This window comes from Myotis nattereri, assembly GCF_964212035.1.
Source record: "Myotis nattereri genome assembly, chromosome: Y".
Lineage (NCBI taxonomy): Eukaryota > Metazoa > Chordata > Mammalia > Chiroptera > Vespertilionidae > Myotis > Myotis nattereri.
Window position 1 is genome coordinate 30,776,243 of NC_138094.1, and position 17,627 is coordinate 30,793,869.

The following is a 17,627-nucleotide window of genomic DNA, read 5'->3' on the forward strand; positions in this document are numbered from 1 at the left end:
GCAATTGGAAACCCAGTGGCAGCCAAGAGCCAGAGAACCGAGCTGCTTTTGCTCAGAGAAGCCAGGCTGCCTTTGCTGGCTTCTGTGATAGGAGGACCTGGCCACCTTTGCTGGCCCTGGGCCAGTAATCGGAGAAGCTGGATGGGGCAGGGAAGAGGCAGATGTCTGCCTCTTCCCTGCCCAGCGTGGCTTCTCAGATCACTGATCACCAGTGATGGGAGAACACCCAGAGGCGGGGCCAGAGGCCAGGCTGCATAGCTGCCTGGGGACACCATTTGGACCCCAGGGGCGAAGCAGCCAGGCCCCAGCAAGAGACCCAGAAGGCGACCCGGGTGCTGGGGCTACATCGCTGCTGGGTCAGAAATCCGGTGCCCAGGCTGAGGAGACCCAGGACCCAGAGCTGCGTTGCAGCTGGGGCACAGGATCCGGTGCCCAGGCTGAGGAGACCCAGGGCCCGGGGCTGTGTAGCAGCTGGGGCACGCCATCCGGTTCGGGGGCGATGCAGCCAGGCCCGAGAAGGAGACCCAGAAGGAGACCCAGGGGCCTCCCAAGAGGAGAGTCTCCATGGCCAGATGGCGTGGTGTCGGGGCAGGAATAAAGACCCGAGGTGACTCAGATGCCTGGCCACAGGGTTAGTCCAGCCAGCAGGGCCTTTCAGTTGGGACTGGGGTGGGGGTGGGGCAGGGAGGCAAGCTGGAAATAGAGAACTACAACTCACAGGAGGCTTAGCAGCCGGGCCTGGGTGCCTGGCTGTGAAATCCAATGGGCTGTAGTTTTGCAAGCCACTTTAAACTAGAGGCTTGCAAGGTTGGAAGTTCTGCGCCTGGAGCCAGGGAGAAACGGAGCTGGAGCAGAGAGAGGGGTCCATGGCAGCCGTGGGCTTTGAGGAGTTCTCAGCACCTCCTGGCTGGGAGCTGGCGCTGCCTCCGCTGAAGGTGGTCACATCCTGGAGAGCGAGCTTGAGACCGAAGTGGAGTTCCTGTCTGGGGGTCTGGGCAGCTCCAGCCTCCAGGAGCTAGAGGAAGAGGAGGAGGCAGCCTGAGGCTGGCAACAGCGGCGCCAAAGGGAACTTAATCGCAGGAAGTACCAGGCGCTGCAGGGAGACTGAGCAGGCGAAGGAGTGGGTCCTGAACAGGCTCCATCAGATATAGAGGATAACATGGAGACTCCAGCAGGAGAGGAGGTTCCTCATGAAGGTGCTGGACTCCTACGGTGACAACTACTGGGCCAGCCAGTTCACCATCTTACTGGAGGATGAGGGCAGCCAGGGCACAGATGCCCCCACCCCAGGCAACGCTGAGAACCAGCCTCCAGAGAAAGAGGGGCTGTCCCCGCCCAGGAGGACGCCAGCGCCTGCAGAAGCCAGCAGCCTGGCCCCTGGCGAGGGGCCCAGGGGTTGGAAGAGGCGGCGAGTGCCACCGGAAGGGGGCCAGGCGTGAGTCCCGCTGACTCTGGAGCTGGCCCCCATGCAGATAAAGGTGGAGGAAGACTTTGGCTTCAAAGCGGTCGAGGCTTTGGACTCAAGTTGGGTTTCTGGGGGCCAGACAAGTAGCTGCCCTACCCCACCCTAGCCAGCTCCCCCTTTGACTGACCCCCCAATAAACAGACCCCATGCTCTCCTTGGCAAAAAAAAAAGCTTATAGAGGCATGCTTTTAGGATCAAATAGTATAAATATAGATGTAACAGGACAATAAAAAGAGAACCTGGATATGATGATCACCTGAATGCTGCCTCTGTGTCATTCCTTCGTTGCCGACTCCATCCACACCTTTGGGAACCCCCGGACCTACTGAGGCAGGGCCCCAACATTCCTCTTCTTATAAGGACTTCAGTGAGATGGGCTAAGGGTCCCACTAGAACTGCCTCAATTTAATCTAATCCCCTCTTTAAAGATCTTATCTCTATACACAGGTACATTCTGAGGTTCTGGAGATTAGGATTCTAACATACATTTTGTTGATTACCCAAATCAGCCCTTAACAACCAACATGTTTCAGAAAGGAGATTCCTACAGGGTTATTTACCAAACATTCAGAAGTATTTTTAAAAGAGCTAAGTCCCTAGCCCACTGTGCACGCCCCTCCTGGCGAAGAGGGAAGGCCTGGGTTCCAGGCGCCGGAAGAAAACTGGTGCCAGCAGCCAGGGGAAGGGGCCCTCAAGGGGCCCCAGATTGCGAGAGGGCACAGGGCAGGCTGAGGGACCCACCCGAGTGCACAAATTTTTGTGCACCGGGCCTCTAGTGTGTATATATATATATATATATATATATATATATATATATAAGCATAAGCAACATTATGAGTGGTTGGTACGATGCACACCGACCACCAGGACGCAGACGCTCAACACAGGAGCTTCCCCCTGGTGGTCAAGACTCTCCCACAGCGAGAGCATCACTCAGCCAGAAGCCGGGCTAAAGGCTGGAAAGTGCAGCTGTGACAGCCTGAGCCTCTGCTGCCTATGTGACAAGGCTACGAACCAGTGGTGGCAGGTGGAGTGGGGCCTGGATGAGCGGGAACACAGCACCTGGCTCCAGCTTGGGCTCCTGCCCGGCTGCCTGCCGTTTTGTGCACCGCTACATCCCTCAGGAGGTGTCAGACCTAACCTGGCAGTCCCACATCTCCCAAGGGGTCCCAGATTGCGTGAGGGCGCAGGCCAGGCTGTGGGACGCCACCAGCGCTTGAATTTCGTTCACCGGGCCTCTAGTCATTTTATTATTTATCACCGATTTAGCATGGTTCTCTTCTAATGCTGAATAATTTAAAGGTATAACCTGAATTTTGGTAATGATGGCCATATAGATTTTACTGCTCTTTAGTGGTATTATTTAATGGCTTATATGAAGGGCACTAATCTCCTTCAAAATATGAGAAATATTACATCTCCCACAAACAGTACTATGTTTCAGTGCTAATTCTTTCCACTAATGCCACTAAATGAGCCTTTCACTAATTTTCTTTGCTCACTAGCTCATCCAAAATTGAAATGGGCAGGCTGCTTGTCTATATTCAAGTGCAGAGGCATATTCTTCTTAACTACACTGATGCTATCAATACTTTCAATTTTCCAACATAAATTATAGTGAGGGTCTCAGTGTTAGATTTTAAAACATCTCTTTACTAATATGAATAAGTCACTTTTACCTTATTTCTTCACAACGATGTGCACGCTCTGATTTGGAACTTGCAATGCCTGACTCTTTGAAGTGTGCCTTCCCAACCTTGTTTTCATTAAAAACAGACCATCTGAATCCACATTGGTCACTTTTCAGCCTGTTGAGATAATGTAGACATTGCTTGGGTTATGTTGGACTCAAAGTACATAGGTTCTGGATACGTCTCCATACCCCATTTATTTATTTTTTAAAAAAGTTTGATCATTTCTACGTATGTACATATATGCTTCATGGTTTTTTTTATTATTATTATTATTCTTCATTTACCACAAGTAAAGGTCAGGAATTGTTATCTTTCTTTTAATTTTTTTTTTTTTTTTTTTTTTTTTTTTACTGTTTCACGCCATTACTGCTGTGTATGTGTACTCCATGTGAGTGACATACGTGCTTATGTAGGTGGGTTCTGACTTACGCGAATATTGCATTACATCCCACTTCAGGAACGTGTCAACAATGTAATGTGAGGAACTACAGTAATTGCATCCTATTGATTCAGTTGTAGTTATTTGGTCTCCACATTTCCTCAATACGTATATGATTGTTGGAAGCACAAAGTATATCTTTATATACTTATTAGAGGCCCGGTGCACAAAAATTTGTGCACTCAGGCCGGGGGGGGGGGGCCTCAGCCTGGCCTGTGCCCTCTCACAGTCTGGGACCCCTTGGGAGATAACGACCTGCTGGCTTAGGCCTGCTCCCGGGTGGCAGAGGGCAGGCCCAATCTCTCGGTGCAGCCCCTGGTTGGGCTCAGAGCAGGGCCCACTGGGATTTGGGGCACCACCCCCTGTCATGCACAGAGCAGGGCGGACTGGGAGGTTGCGATGCCACCCTCAGTCATGCTCAGAGTAGGGCCAATTGGGGGGTTGGGGCACCGTCCCCTGTCACACTCAAGGCAGGGTCGATGGGGAGGTGGTGGCACCAACCCTTGTCATGCACAGAGCAGGGCCGATCAGAGGGTTGGGGCACTGTCCCCTGTCACGCACAGAGCAGGGCTGATCAGGGGGTTGGGGAGCTCGCCCCCCCCCCCACCTGTCATGCACAGAGCAGGGCCCATCAGGGGGTTGGGGAGCATCACCCTGTCACTAAAAGAGTAGGGCCGATAGGGGAGTTGGCACAACACCCCCTGTCACACACAGAGCAGGGCGGATCAGGGGATTGGGGCGCCACTCTCTATCACCCACAGAGCAGGGCCGATCAGGGGGGTTGGGGCGCCACCACTGTCACACTCAGGGCAGGGCCGATGGGGAGGTTATGACTCTACCCCATCACACACAGAGCAGGGCCCAGTGGGGTTGGGGCGCCGCCCTCTATCACCCACAGAGAAGGGCAATCAGGGGGTTTGGGCGCTGCCCCCTGTCATGCTGATCCTGGTGCTGGGAGGCATATTATCCTTTTACTATATAGAATAGAGAACTGGTTCATGGGTGGGGCTGGCTGGTTTGCCCTGAAGAGTGTTCTGGATCAGGGTGGGGGTCTCCACTGGGGTGCCTGGCCAGCCTGGATGAGGGGATGTTTGCAGCTGGTCACACACCCATCAGGGTGGGGGTCCCCACTGGGGTGCCTGGCCAGTCTGGGTGAGGGGCTGAGGGCTGTTTTCAGGCTGGGACTGAAGCTCCCAACTGCTCCTTTTTTCTTTTCCTAATTCTGGGCCAGCTTTAGCTCTGAGGCTCCAGCTCTTAGGCCTCTGCTCCTGAAAGCAGGTATCTGGTTTGTTTTAGTTCTCAAAACTCTGTATCAACCCCAGCTCTGAGATCCCAGCTGGCTGAGGTTTTGTTTAGCGTCTATATTTGTTACAATGTTTGAAACTGCAGGCTCAGAGGCCTGCAGCAGCCGGCGGGGAACGTTGGAGTCCTCCGTCACTGAAGCAAGCAAGCCTCATGTTAGGTTCAAGCTGCCTGGCTGCCGGCCGCCATCTTGGCTGATAGTTAATTTGCATATTGCCCTGATTAGCCAATGGGAAGGGTAGCGGTCGTACGCCAATTACCATGTTTATCTTTTATTAGATTAGATGTGTTTCTTAGAATTATCATTCAATAAAAATAAATGCCTTGTCCTTATAAAAAGATCTGGCCTTATAATTGAATGGCCTAATACATTTTAGAATAGGGCACCATTACCAAAGTTTCTCAGAAGAACACGTGTTGAAATGAAGAGTATATCCTGCCAAACCCTACTTGAAACAAGAGCCTTAGTTGGGATCCATCATGATCCAAACAGAGACAGAAACAGTAAGAGACATGGCAGGTTTATGTTACTATATGCCTACTGAGCATGCCTCAATGCACATTTCCTGATGGTGCTATTGATCAGAATGTGCACTCACAGGACATTAGGGCCTTCATGCACAACTCCATCCTGAAACCACATGAAAGAGAAGCCTATTGGACAAGAATGTTAGCAGGGACTTTACAATGCAGAGGGATTCTGAAGAAGATTGAAAAAGGTGGCAGAACCCTAGCGAATTTGGAACAGTGGACAGATCACTGGCCTTCAGACTGAAGGGCCCAGATTTGATTCAGGTCAAGGGCACTTACCTGGGAGTGGAATAAATCACCAGTCTGGGGCATGCAAGAGGAAGCTGATCAATGAATCTCTCTCATCACTGATGTTTCTAACTCTCACTTGCTCTCCGTTTCTCTCTGAGATAAATAAAAATATTTTTAAAAAGAATGGTGGCAGAATAAGTGTATGCTGCAAGGACATGCTCCCAGGAACAAACTGATATTCCAACTAAAATACAGAACAACTTCCTGAATAATCAATGGAAAACTCACAGGAGAGAACCCTGACACCCGAGGACCGAAGGTGGAGGCCACTTAGACACTGGTAGGAGGAGAGGAGGCTGGAAGGGGGCGGGCCTGACACCCACAGACAGCAACTGAAGTCTCGGAGAGATATCTCAGCTGTGGAGGACTGCCACTGAGAACTCTGGGTCTAATCCCCAAGCTGCGCCTCCTAGCAGAGAGCACCAGAACTGAGGAGGGTACACATATAACCTGTGGATGTGAATAGCAGCAGGGCACTGTCTGCCAGGGAGAGACAACTGGAAATTCAGGCATCCTCTTAAAGGGCCAACACACAAACTTCCCTGTGGAGCCACACACCTTGTGCCCTGGCAAAGGGAGGGTGAAGCGGACTGGAGCTGTGAGGGAAAAAGCCAGAACTGGGAGTCAAGGTTACCAGCTCAGAAGACAAACACTTCAAGTTCCTGGGAGAAGTCATTTCCTCATGCAGCAGAGAAAATCTCTCCCATGCAGACATTTGCTTTTCCTGGAGGGGACACAATTAACACACACTACTGGTAAACACCGTGCCCTGAGGGCAGTTAAGAGATTATAAATAACAATTAACCTCCAGGCAGAGGCAACTGCCCCACCCTGTTGAAACAAACTCTTGTCACAGCTGATGACCATTGCCTTGGAGGCAAGTGAAGTTGGAATCCTATCAGTCTATAGACAGAGGAGATCTCTGGAGTCTTTGAGTCTTTGCCTGACCGAATTAGTCAGAAACATACTTTAACAATGTCCTGCACTAGAGACTGAGAGGCATATAGGATCCACCTAGCTCCTCACCACAAACCCAGACAGAAAGACAGAAAGAGGAAACAAAGAAACAACCCCCAATAACAGAACTAGAGAATTCTTCAGATATAGAGATAGATGAAGCACAGAGCAGACATTTATCTGAATCTGACTTCAGAGTTATGAGGGTAAAAGAGCTCAAGAGCATGAAAAAAGATATAGTGACTATGAAAAGAACAGTCCTTGATATAAAATGACATAACACAAATAAAGAACACATTGGAAGGAATAGGCAGATATTAGGGAAAGCTGAGGATCAATCACTGAATTAGAACAAAGTTAAAAATATCACCCAATAAAAAAAAAGACAGAAAAAATAAGATTTAAAAAAAAAAAACAAACAGGAGGACCACTTACCTAACAGTATTAGAATAGCGAGAGTGACAAAAGAGGCAGAGGAGAGAAAGGCATAGAGGTCTTTGAAGAAACAATGGCAGAACACTTACCTAACCTGATAAAGGAAAATCCCACACAAGATCAAGAGCCAAAGAGAACCCCAAAGAAGAAGTACCCAAACAAACCCGTGCCCAGACACATCATAATTTAAATGCCAAAAATTAAAGACAAAGAGAGAATCTTCAAGGCAGCAAGACAAAACTGTTAGCTATGAAGGAGTTCCCATAAGGCTGACTCCTGATCTCTCATCAGAAACTCTACAGGCCAGAAGAAGATGGCATGAAGTACTCAAGTTAATGGAAAGTAAGGATCTGAGGCCAAGATTACTATATCCAGCAATTCTTTCAATCAAAATAGACGGTCAAATACAGAGCTTCCTAGACCGAAAAAGGCTGAAGGAGTACATCATCTCCAAGCCAGCTTTACAAGAAATGCTAAAGAGATTGCTGTAATGAGAAGGAGAAACAGAGTCAGAAAGTTAGCCACACAGAAATGAAATGGAAAGAAATAAATACCTATCAATAATAACCCTAAATGTAAATAGGTCAATGCTCCAATCTAAAGGTGTATTGGAGCAAAATGGATACAAAAACATGATGCAAGTATATGCTTTCTACAGGAACACCACCTCAAAATAAAAGACACACACAGGATGAGAGTGAAGGAATGGGAAACATTTCCATGCAAATGGAAATGAAAAAAATAAACAAGGCTGAAGTAACAATATGGGTATCAGACAAAATAGACTTTAAAATAAAGGCCATCACAAGAGACAGAAAGGTCACTGCATGATACTAAAGGGACCAACCAACAAGACAATATAACCCTAGTAAACATATATTCACCCAACAGAGGAGCACCTCAATATATATATCTCAAACAAACAAACAAAAAATCAAAACTAACAAAAATTCTAGAAGACTTTTACAGAGAGTGTGACAACAGGACAGTCACAGTAAGGACTTTTATCACCCCTCTGACTTCTCTGGATAGATCTTCCATATGGAAAAATAACAAGGATGCAGAGCCTCTAAAGGACACACTGGATCCATTAGATTTAATTGACATTTTAGAATAGCGGTTCTCAACCCGTGGGTTGCGACCCCTTTGTGGGTCAAATGGCCCTTTCACCGGAGTCACCTAAGTAAAGGGTGTCCTAAAATTCACGCGTGAAGTAATTTTGATAGAAAACAAGGTTTATAATTAAAAACTGTACATTTTTATTGACTCATAAAGAAAGTAAAAGAACTGCACTTGGAAAACTACAGGCCATTGAAATGGAGATAAACATATCAACCAATGGACTAATATACCATGTTGATGGGTTGGTAGAATTAACATCATTAACATGTCCATACTCCCGAAAGCAATCTATAGATTAATTGTAATCTCCATTAATATAGCAACAAAATATATCACAGACACAGAAAAAAATCCTCCAAAAATTGAAATGGAGTAAAAATAGCCTGAGCAATCTGAGGAAGAAGAAAAAAGTTGGCGGGCACACAATACCAGATATTAAGCTATAATATAAAGCCACCATTCTCAAAACTGCCTGCTACTGCCACTAGAAAAGACATATACTCCACTGAAACAGAACAGAGTACCCCGAAGTGGACCCAAGTCATTATGCTCTATTATTAATTTACAAAGGAGGCAAGACCATACAATGGAGTCAAGATATTCTCTTCAATAAATGTTAGGAAAATTAGAAAGATACATGCAGAATAATGAAACTGGACCACCAACTTACACCATCCACAAAAATAAACTCAAAGTGGATAAAGGACTTAAACATCAGATGAGAATCTATAAAAAATCTTACAAGATTGCATATGTAGCAAAATATCAGATATGTCTCCGCAATATCTTTACCGATACAGCTTCAAAGGCAATGCACACAAAGGGGAAAATAAACAAATTGACTACATCAAAATAAAAATCTTTTGCACAGCAAACAAAATCCTGAACAAAACAATAAGAAAGCCCACAGCATAGGAGAACATATTTCCCAATGGTATCTCGGATAAGTGTTGAATATCCAAAGATTTCAGGGAACTCACACAAATTAACAATAGGAAGATAAACAATCCAATCAAAACAAAGGACCTAAATTAACACTTTTCAAAAGGGGACCTACAAAAGGCCAAGAGACATACAAAAAAAATGCTCAAAGGCACGAACAGTTCAAGAGATGCAAATCAAAACGACAATGAGTTACCAATCCACACCTGTCAGAATAGCTGTCAGAAAAAAATCAACAAACCACAAGTGCTGGTGAGGATGCAGAGAAAAAGCAACAATACCCACATCAGACAAAATAGACTTTAAAATAAAGGCATGCTTAATGCAGTAACAATAAACAACAAAGACAGGTATAATAATAAAATATAATATTAAAAAATAATAAAAATATCAAAAGGTACTCTCTGAACTCAGGCTCAAGGAAAACAAGTGACCTTGTCATCTTGAACTATGTGTGCTCTTATTCGAACTGCATTATGCCTAATTCGTATTGGGGATCAAATGTCTGTAATACCTAAGGCCCTGGATCCAAGAAAACAGCCACACAAAAAAGAATCCATGTGCACTGCTAGTGGGAATGCAGACTGATGCAAGCACTGTGGAAAACCGTGTAGAGTTTTCTCAAAAAATTAAAAATGGAGCTCCCATTTGACCCAGTATTCTCTCTTCTAGGCATATATATCCCAAGAAATGAGATAGACCAATCAGGAAAGATATATGCAACTGTATGTTCATACCAGCCCAATTTACAATAGCTAAGATTTGGAAACTGTCTCAGTGCCCATTAGCAGATGCACGGATGAATAAACTGTGATACATCTATACAATGGAATACTCTACTGCTGTAACAAAGAATGAACTCTTATAATTTGAAAGAGCATGGATGGACTTGGAGAGCATTACACTAAGCAAATTAAGCCACTCAGAGAATGATAAATATCACATTCTCACTCATTTGTGGAATATAATGAACAACATTAACTGATGAACAACAAGACATCTAGACACAAAGAAGCACTGATCACACTGTCAAACCTCAGAGTTAAGTGCTGGAGATAAAGACCAACAGTAGTATGTGTCTGTGTGTATGTGTGTGTGTGTGTGTGTGTGTATAGATGTATGTGTGTGTGTGTGTGTGTGTGTGTATATATATATATATATATATATATATATATATATATATATACCTATATATGTATATATATATACTATCTAATAATAGATAAACATGGGAATTAACCATAACTTCACTACCCTTCCCATTGGCTAATCAGCGAGATATGCAAATTAACTCCCAATCAAGATGCCTGCCGGAAGCCACGCAGCTGAAGTGAACATGAGGCTTGGTTGCTCCAGTGACGGAGGAAGCCAAGTTTCCCCACCTGCGGCAGCCCTGCTCTGAGCTCCAGATGCAACAATGTTGCAATTATAGAAGCTAAACAAACCCAGATACCTGCTTTCAGCCAGCCATAGCCTCAAGCTGCAGCCGGCTCTCAGCTCCAGTGACAGCAATAGAAGGTAAATAAATCCCAGAATAAAAAATAAAAAGAAGAGGCTGGGAGCTTCAGTCGCCTGCCATCCTGAAAACGGCCCTTAGCCCCTCACCCAGACTGGTCAGGAACCCCAGTGGGGACCCCTACTCTGAAGAGTGTGTGACCAGCTGCAAACAGCCATCAGCCCCTCACCCAGGCTGGCCAGGAACCACAGTGGGGACCCCACCCTGATCTGGAACACACTTCAGGGAAAACCAGCCGGCCCCCTCCAATGCACCAGGCTTCTATCCTATATAGTAAAAGAGTAATATGCAAACTGACCCTAACAGCAGAAAGACTGAGGATGACTGGTCACTATGACACACACTGACCACCAGGGGGCAGACGCTCAATGCAGGTGCTGCCCTCTGGTAGTCAGGTCGCTCTCACATGGGAGGAGCTCTGCTCAGCCACAAGCCAGGCTGATGGCTGCCATTACAGCAGTGGTGGAGGGAGGCTCTCCAGACTCGTCAGCAGTGCTAAGGATGTCTGACTGAAGCTTAGGTCTTCTCCCCGCTGGCAAGTGGTCATCTCCCGAGGGCTGCCAGGCTGCCAGAGGAATGTCTGATTGCCATCTTCGGCCCAATTCCCCAGGGAGCAGGCCTAAGCCAGAAGGTGGTCATCCCCTGAGGGGTCCCAGACTGCGAGAGGGCACAGGCTGGGCTGAGGGACCCCCTCTCCCCTGAGTGCACAAATTTTTGTGCACTGGGCCTGTAAAATATACATATATATATATATATATATATATATATATATATATATATTTTATTTTTTTTTGATACAGGGCTAATGAACTTTGATAAACAGCAGGGCTGAAAATCCGCATTATATTACCCTGCTGTTGGCAAAATGGCTGAAGGCAATCTGCTAACCTGATAATTAAAGTAACTAATCATCGGAGAGATGCAAATCAAAATAACAATGAGGTACCATCTCACACCTGTCAGACTGGCTATCTTCAACAAATCAACGAACGACAAGTGCTGGAGAGGATGTGGAGAGAAAGGAACACTCGTGCACTGCTGGTGGGAATGCAGACTGGTGCAGCCACGATGGAAGACAGTCTGGACCTTCCTCAAAAAACTAAAAATGGAACTCCCATTTGATGCTATGGTCTCACTTCTAGGAATATATCTCAAGAAATCAGAAACACCAATCAGAAAGGATATATGCACCCATATGTTCATAGCAGCACAATTCAACATAGCTAAGATCTGGAAACAGTCCAAGTGTCCATTAGTAGATGAATGGATTAGAGAACTGTGGTACATCACATGATGGAATACTATGCTGCTGTAAAAAAGAAGGAACTCTTACCATTTGCAATGGCATGGATGGAACTGGAGAGCATTATGCTAAGTGAAATAAGCCAGTCAATGAAGAAAAAACAGCACATGATCTCACTCACTCATGGATAATAAAGACTATTATAAACTTAAAAAAAATAAGAAGACTATTGGCTCATGAAAGAGTGCACTCATTCATTCTTTAAAAAACATACTTAGATCTTAATGTTTCCAAATAATACATATATTTATTAAAAAAGAAAGAGAACTGTGCTCGTTTCGGCACCACATGTACTAAAATTGGAACGATATAGAGAAGATTAGCATGGCCCCTGCACAAGGATGACATGCAAATTCGTGAAGCATTCCATATTATTTTATATGAAATGCCGAAAGGTATTCTTTAAGAAGAGGAAGAAGTAAAGGTAAAGATAAAAATTATGAACAACAAATACATGTCTATCAACAAGTGAATCTAAAAATCAAGTGAGTAAAAAATCTGATCAGAGTAAACTGGTGAATATAATATAAAATTGGGCATAGAGAGGGGGTGGACTGAAAATTCTTGCGGGGGAAAGGGATGTGGGGGGTGTGGGGAGCGTGGGAGGAGACTGGACAAAAATCATACACCTATGGATGAGGACAGTGTCGGGGTAAGGGCAGAAGGTGGGGTGGGAACTGGGTGGAGGGGAGCTATGGAGGAAAAAGAGGAACAACTGTAATAATCTGAACAATAATGATAAAAAAAAATAAATGAAGCAGCGTGTTACTTCTTCATGGCATGCTGCCCTGTTTCCAGTTAGGGAGGGTAAACAATTTACATATTTTCCTTGGAAAACCTAAATGGAAAAAAGGATTGGGGAACCTCCACCAAGGCTGCAAAACAATTCTTGACCTCCTTCCTGTGACATTTTGTATGTCCTCAACCTTGAAAGGAATAGTAGAAATAGGGAAATATTGCATACGGAATGATATACAAGTTTGAAGAAGTCTAAATGTGGGCATCCTTTTGCTTACTTAAGTGACATCAGCACTTTCTGAAGTGGTTATACTAAGATTGAAACAGAGATTACCACTTAAATGGAACCAGTTAGCTTCCTGACTATACTTCTGAACGGAGTGAACAAAAGTGCCCCTAGATTGTGATATGTATTTTATTGGAGAACTATTCAGGCACTTTCTCTGCAACTATTTGACATTTAATGTACCACAAAGGGTATGATCACTCAAACTCTGAGTTATCTTGAATCCTCAGTATTTTTATTAGTGAATATAAACAAACATCATGAATGGGAAAGGTTTTTAAAAACTCACCTCTTGGACTGTTGAGTGTATAGTTATCAACAAGCCTTCCAACTTCAATTTTAAAAATTACCCCAATAATGTGTGGTTTTTTTAACATTATTTTATTGAAATAGTGTATGTGAAATTAGTTGAAAATTTTGGAAGCTGGGACCTCAACTTTTTAAGGATTTTAAAATCTAGCCTGTCAGATCGCACGTTGTGGGGTGGAACAAACCATGAATGGCATGGCTCAGTGAGCCCATTTTTCATTGCCAGCTGGCATGCACCTGGATTGGTGAAATACTTAGTAAAGCCATTTGGATGCCAAATTTACTCAGCCTAATTTTTCCACTGTAGGTTTGTATTAATAACGTATTATGGTACAGAGAAATACAACAAGACAAACAATACAAAACGTCCCAGCATGAAATAGATCACTTTATATACTATCCCATGGGGAAGTGGACTAGAAAGGAACATTAAAGGGGAAGAAGGAACAGCATATAAATCCTGACCATGACAAAAGGCTCTCTTGTATTTCTAAATGGATATTCAGGGTATCAAAACCCTAAACTATGTACATACTTTAAGATATATATATTTTTTTTTATTGATTTCACAGAGGAAGGGAGAGGGAGAAAGAGTTAGAACCATCAATGGTGAGAGAGAATCATTTATTGGCTGCCTCCTACAAGACATCAACTGGGCTAAGAGCCCACGACATGGGCATGTCCCGGCCTGGGAATTGAACCCTGACCTCCTGGTTCACAGGTCAAAACTCATCCAATGAGCCAAGCATGTCAGGCTTTGGCTCTTCTTTATTCAGAGTCTTCCCTTTGACATTCGTGTGCTCCAGCTGCCCTGTATCCAGCCTGCCTGACTGCGGTGCAGATTGGTGGACTCTAGGGTACATTCTAGTAGTAAGGAACCTATTATGTGTGCCTTACTCTCCCTGCTTGCTTTCTGATGCGCTAGAGACCCTGCCCAAGGGCCTTCATGTACAAGATGCCTGTGCACCAGCAGTAACCTCCTATCCAGGCCCCTTCTATGCCCAACTTCACAGATGTAGTCTCTATCTAAGCTTTCTCAGCCTCATTGCCTTAATACTATGCTTTTCTGAATATTTTATAGAATAATCCGGATTCCAATAAAGAATTTTGCTAGATTTCTCACTGTGGTCTCCAGAACAAATAAAGAGTCAAGTGCAGGACACTTGGTTTTAGAGGCAACATGCAGCAATGAGTTTTCTTTTGTTGTGTTTTAATATGGTGGGATTTTAAAATTAATTCTTTAGAGAGAGGTAAATGGAGACAGACAGACACAGAAGCATGCATTCCTGTGAGAGAGAAACAATGTTGGATGCCTGGGGACTGAATCTGCAACCTGGACATGTGCCCTGGCCAGAAATCAAATCAGTAAACTTTCTGGTGCACAGGAAAATGCCCAGACACACTGGCCAGTGTGCACTGTCTTTCATTTTCTTCCTTATCTTGCATCTGGTGGATAATAAATACCATCAATGCTAATAACAGTGGGCAATTCTAGAGGAGGACATGCTGACAAGAGCTTTACATAAGTTGGCCCCACAGGTGAATCTCCACACAAGGTAATGGGCACGATCTCTTTGTGCAGAGGAATTAACACCCAGACCACAGGATGTTTTGCCTATGTCCTTCCTCCCTAAGAACCTGCCCATTTGTATACTTTTCCCCAAATTCCAGAGGTTCTGATTCCCATTATGGACACTATTTCCTGTTAAGGTGGGGATGGGAAGACAAGGTGCATGTCAGACAGAGGGACAGGGAGAGGGAGATGGAATAGGAGAGGGAGAGGAAGAGAAAGAGAGCGTTTGCTGTAAGAGATACACATTTTCTGAGCCTTGTTCTCTTATCCTCTTTTTGGGGGGAGTGGGGAGCTCACAGACTGTTACAGAGACTTCAGCATTTTCTCTTCCCACTAGAAGAAGCAGAGTGTGATGGCCAGTGTGGCTCAGTAGGCCTATGAACCAAGAGGACATGGTTCAATTATCAATTGGAGGAGGGGCCGGAGTTTATGTTTGGATCCCCAGGTGGATGTGCAGGAGAAAGCCAACCAATGATTTTGTCTCATTATTGGTGTTTTATCCATCTCTCCTTCTCCCTTCCTCTCTGAAATCAATAAAAAATGTACTTAAGAAACGGGAAAATGAGCTCCTACGCTGATGGGCCCAAGCTAGAAGACTGGAAGGTAGAAGACAAAGACAGGAAGAGCAATAAAAAGAGAACGAAGGGCCAGGTGCTGTATGTGACAAGCTATGAACTGCTGAAACCCAGCAGAGAGCAGCAAGCACATGAGTGCCTGGCACTGAATGAGGAGCAGAAGTAGAAAACGCAGGACTGACTTCCTCACAATTAGGGAGACATACAGGCAAATGGAGTCCTGCCCCTGGGCCTGGATGTGTGGCCTTCTCCCTAGGTGCTCCTCTGGCAGGCCACACAGTGAGCAAACTGAGACAGCCTAGGGCCAGAATGCAGTGGCAGGTGGGCAGGGAGCCTGTTCCTTGCTGGCCAGCTAACTGTCCATTGACTGTGGGATCCAACAGCACACTAGGACATCTCCCTTTCACTTGGTTGTATTGACCCTCAGGGTGGCCCTCCATACCCCTATCTCCCCGGTGTGACCTTCACCTGTGTCCACTTAAATGCTCTCTGGGAACTGGCTTGGGGTTGTCCACTCTTCAGACCCAGGGCCTGTCACTGGCTGAGAGTTGCTTTACCACCTCCTTGATTGATGGGAAGGAGGATCATGAGGGATAGTCTTCGAACATTAGACCATCCTCTACAAAAGGATGTCCTATTCTAGGGCAGGACACAGAACAAAGCAGAGGTTTATGCCAGCTTAATATTTTGCTGAAAAGAATGTAAATGTGTTTCCAGGCCACAGGAACTTGAGTTCAAGTAGGGCCTTGATCCAGGGGAATAACAGGCATGGACTGGTGAGGCCAGGGCTCTGGGTTCCTGACAGGCTTATGTCCCTTTCAGTATTGGGGGCCTGACTTGTGTACAGGGAAGCCCTACCATGGAGCCACCACAGGCAATTGGGGAGGAGTGTTGGAGACCAGGGCCTGGACTAGTTACCGGTGACAGCCCCAGAGAAGTTGTACCTCGGTGGTGCTCACTGGAAACCACTTGTTCCAGTCCCTATGGATGCGCGTTGTGTGTGCTGACCCAGTACAAAGAGACAGAGAGGCCCAGATTTTCTGTAGGCTCTTCTGTACCCCCTGCATTGTGATGCCCCAACAACTCTCATATTCCAGGCAGAGGGACCACATGACAGATTAGCACAGTGGTGTTGACCAGAAAATTTCAGACTGGCTGTTTAGGTTTCTGGAAGAGGTGCAAACTGTAATGAGTTCAGCAGTTGAGCCTAGACTTGGTATCATGGGATTTTAGCCTGAGGGTGCCACCTGGAGGCTGAGATTTTCTCTTTAACACAGACATTACATGCACCAGGCAGAAACTGGAAAATTATAGGAGCCCAAGCTCAGGCTGCCTCTATGAGATCCCAGTGTCCAGGAGATACAGGGAGGCAGGATGGACCACTTAGAATGACCTAGAAACAAAATCTGAGCACAACATGCCTTCTTCATGAGCAAGAAACACTCCTCTATCCACGCCCCCCATGCGGAGCCAGCTTTACCCAGGGCATGTGCTATGGCACTGTGGGCAGGAGAACTTCCTGCCCAGTAATGGACAGGCCCTGCCGACTCCCAGCACCCACACATGAATTTGGGGGATGTTTTCACCACATCCTGGTCACCTGCCACCTGCTCTCATCATAGCCCTCACTTACGTACAGAACACAGTAGCCTCTGAGCCCACGAATAGGGCCGTCCTTTGCAACCTGCTCCAGTCACAAAATTCCTACTGCGATCCCAGGTCATCTGCCCTTGTGACCTTTTTTGGAAGAAAGGGGGTCCTTAGAATGTGCTCCAAGTCTGGGACCCTCTTTATGCATCCCTGGAATGTCAGTCAGCCCATCAGGAATCTCATGCTGGGGACACCCACTGATAACAGAAATCAGGAGTTCTCCCCAATTCTTCTGAGCTGTTTTGGAGAACGTGACAAGCTACAGTGTACAGAGGAAAATCAACATCCCAACTGCCTTTCTGGATCCAAAGAGGCACCAAAGAGGCAGGAGGATGCCCTTCCTGGGTTCCACAGCAAGCCCTGCCTCTATGGGCCTTCAGAGGCCCTGGGGACCAGTCCCCATGCATGGGCTTTCCCATCGTCCGCTCTCTTAACCCAGCCTTCGAGCAGACAGCCTTCCACCTGGCTTCTTTCCCTCTGCAGTCAGACCTCTTCCTAC

At 45.9% G+C, this 17,627-nt stretch overlaps 1 pseudogene across 1 annotated transcript in view; it reads left to right on the forward strand.

Moving 5' to 3' along the window:
* The first annotated feature begins 866 nt into the window (after window positions 1-866).
* Window positions 867-17,627, forward strand: part of LOC308512413 (centriole and centriolar satellite protein OFD1-like) — a 96,332-nt pseudogene continuing 79,571 nt past the window's right edge. The window contains exon 1 of the transcript in view: window positions 867-1,395. The product of the transcript in view is annotated as a centriole and centriolar satellite protein OFD1-like (transcript). The remainder of the gene's footprint in view (window positions 1,396-17,627) is intronic.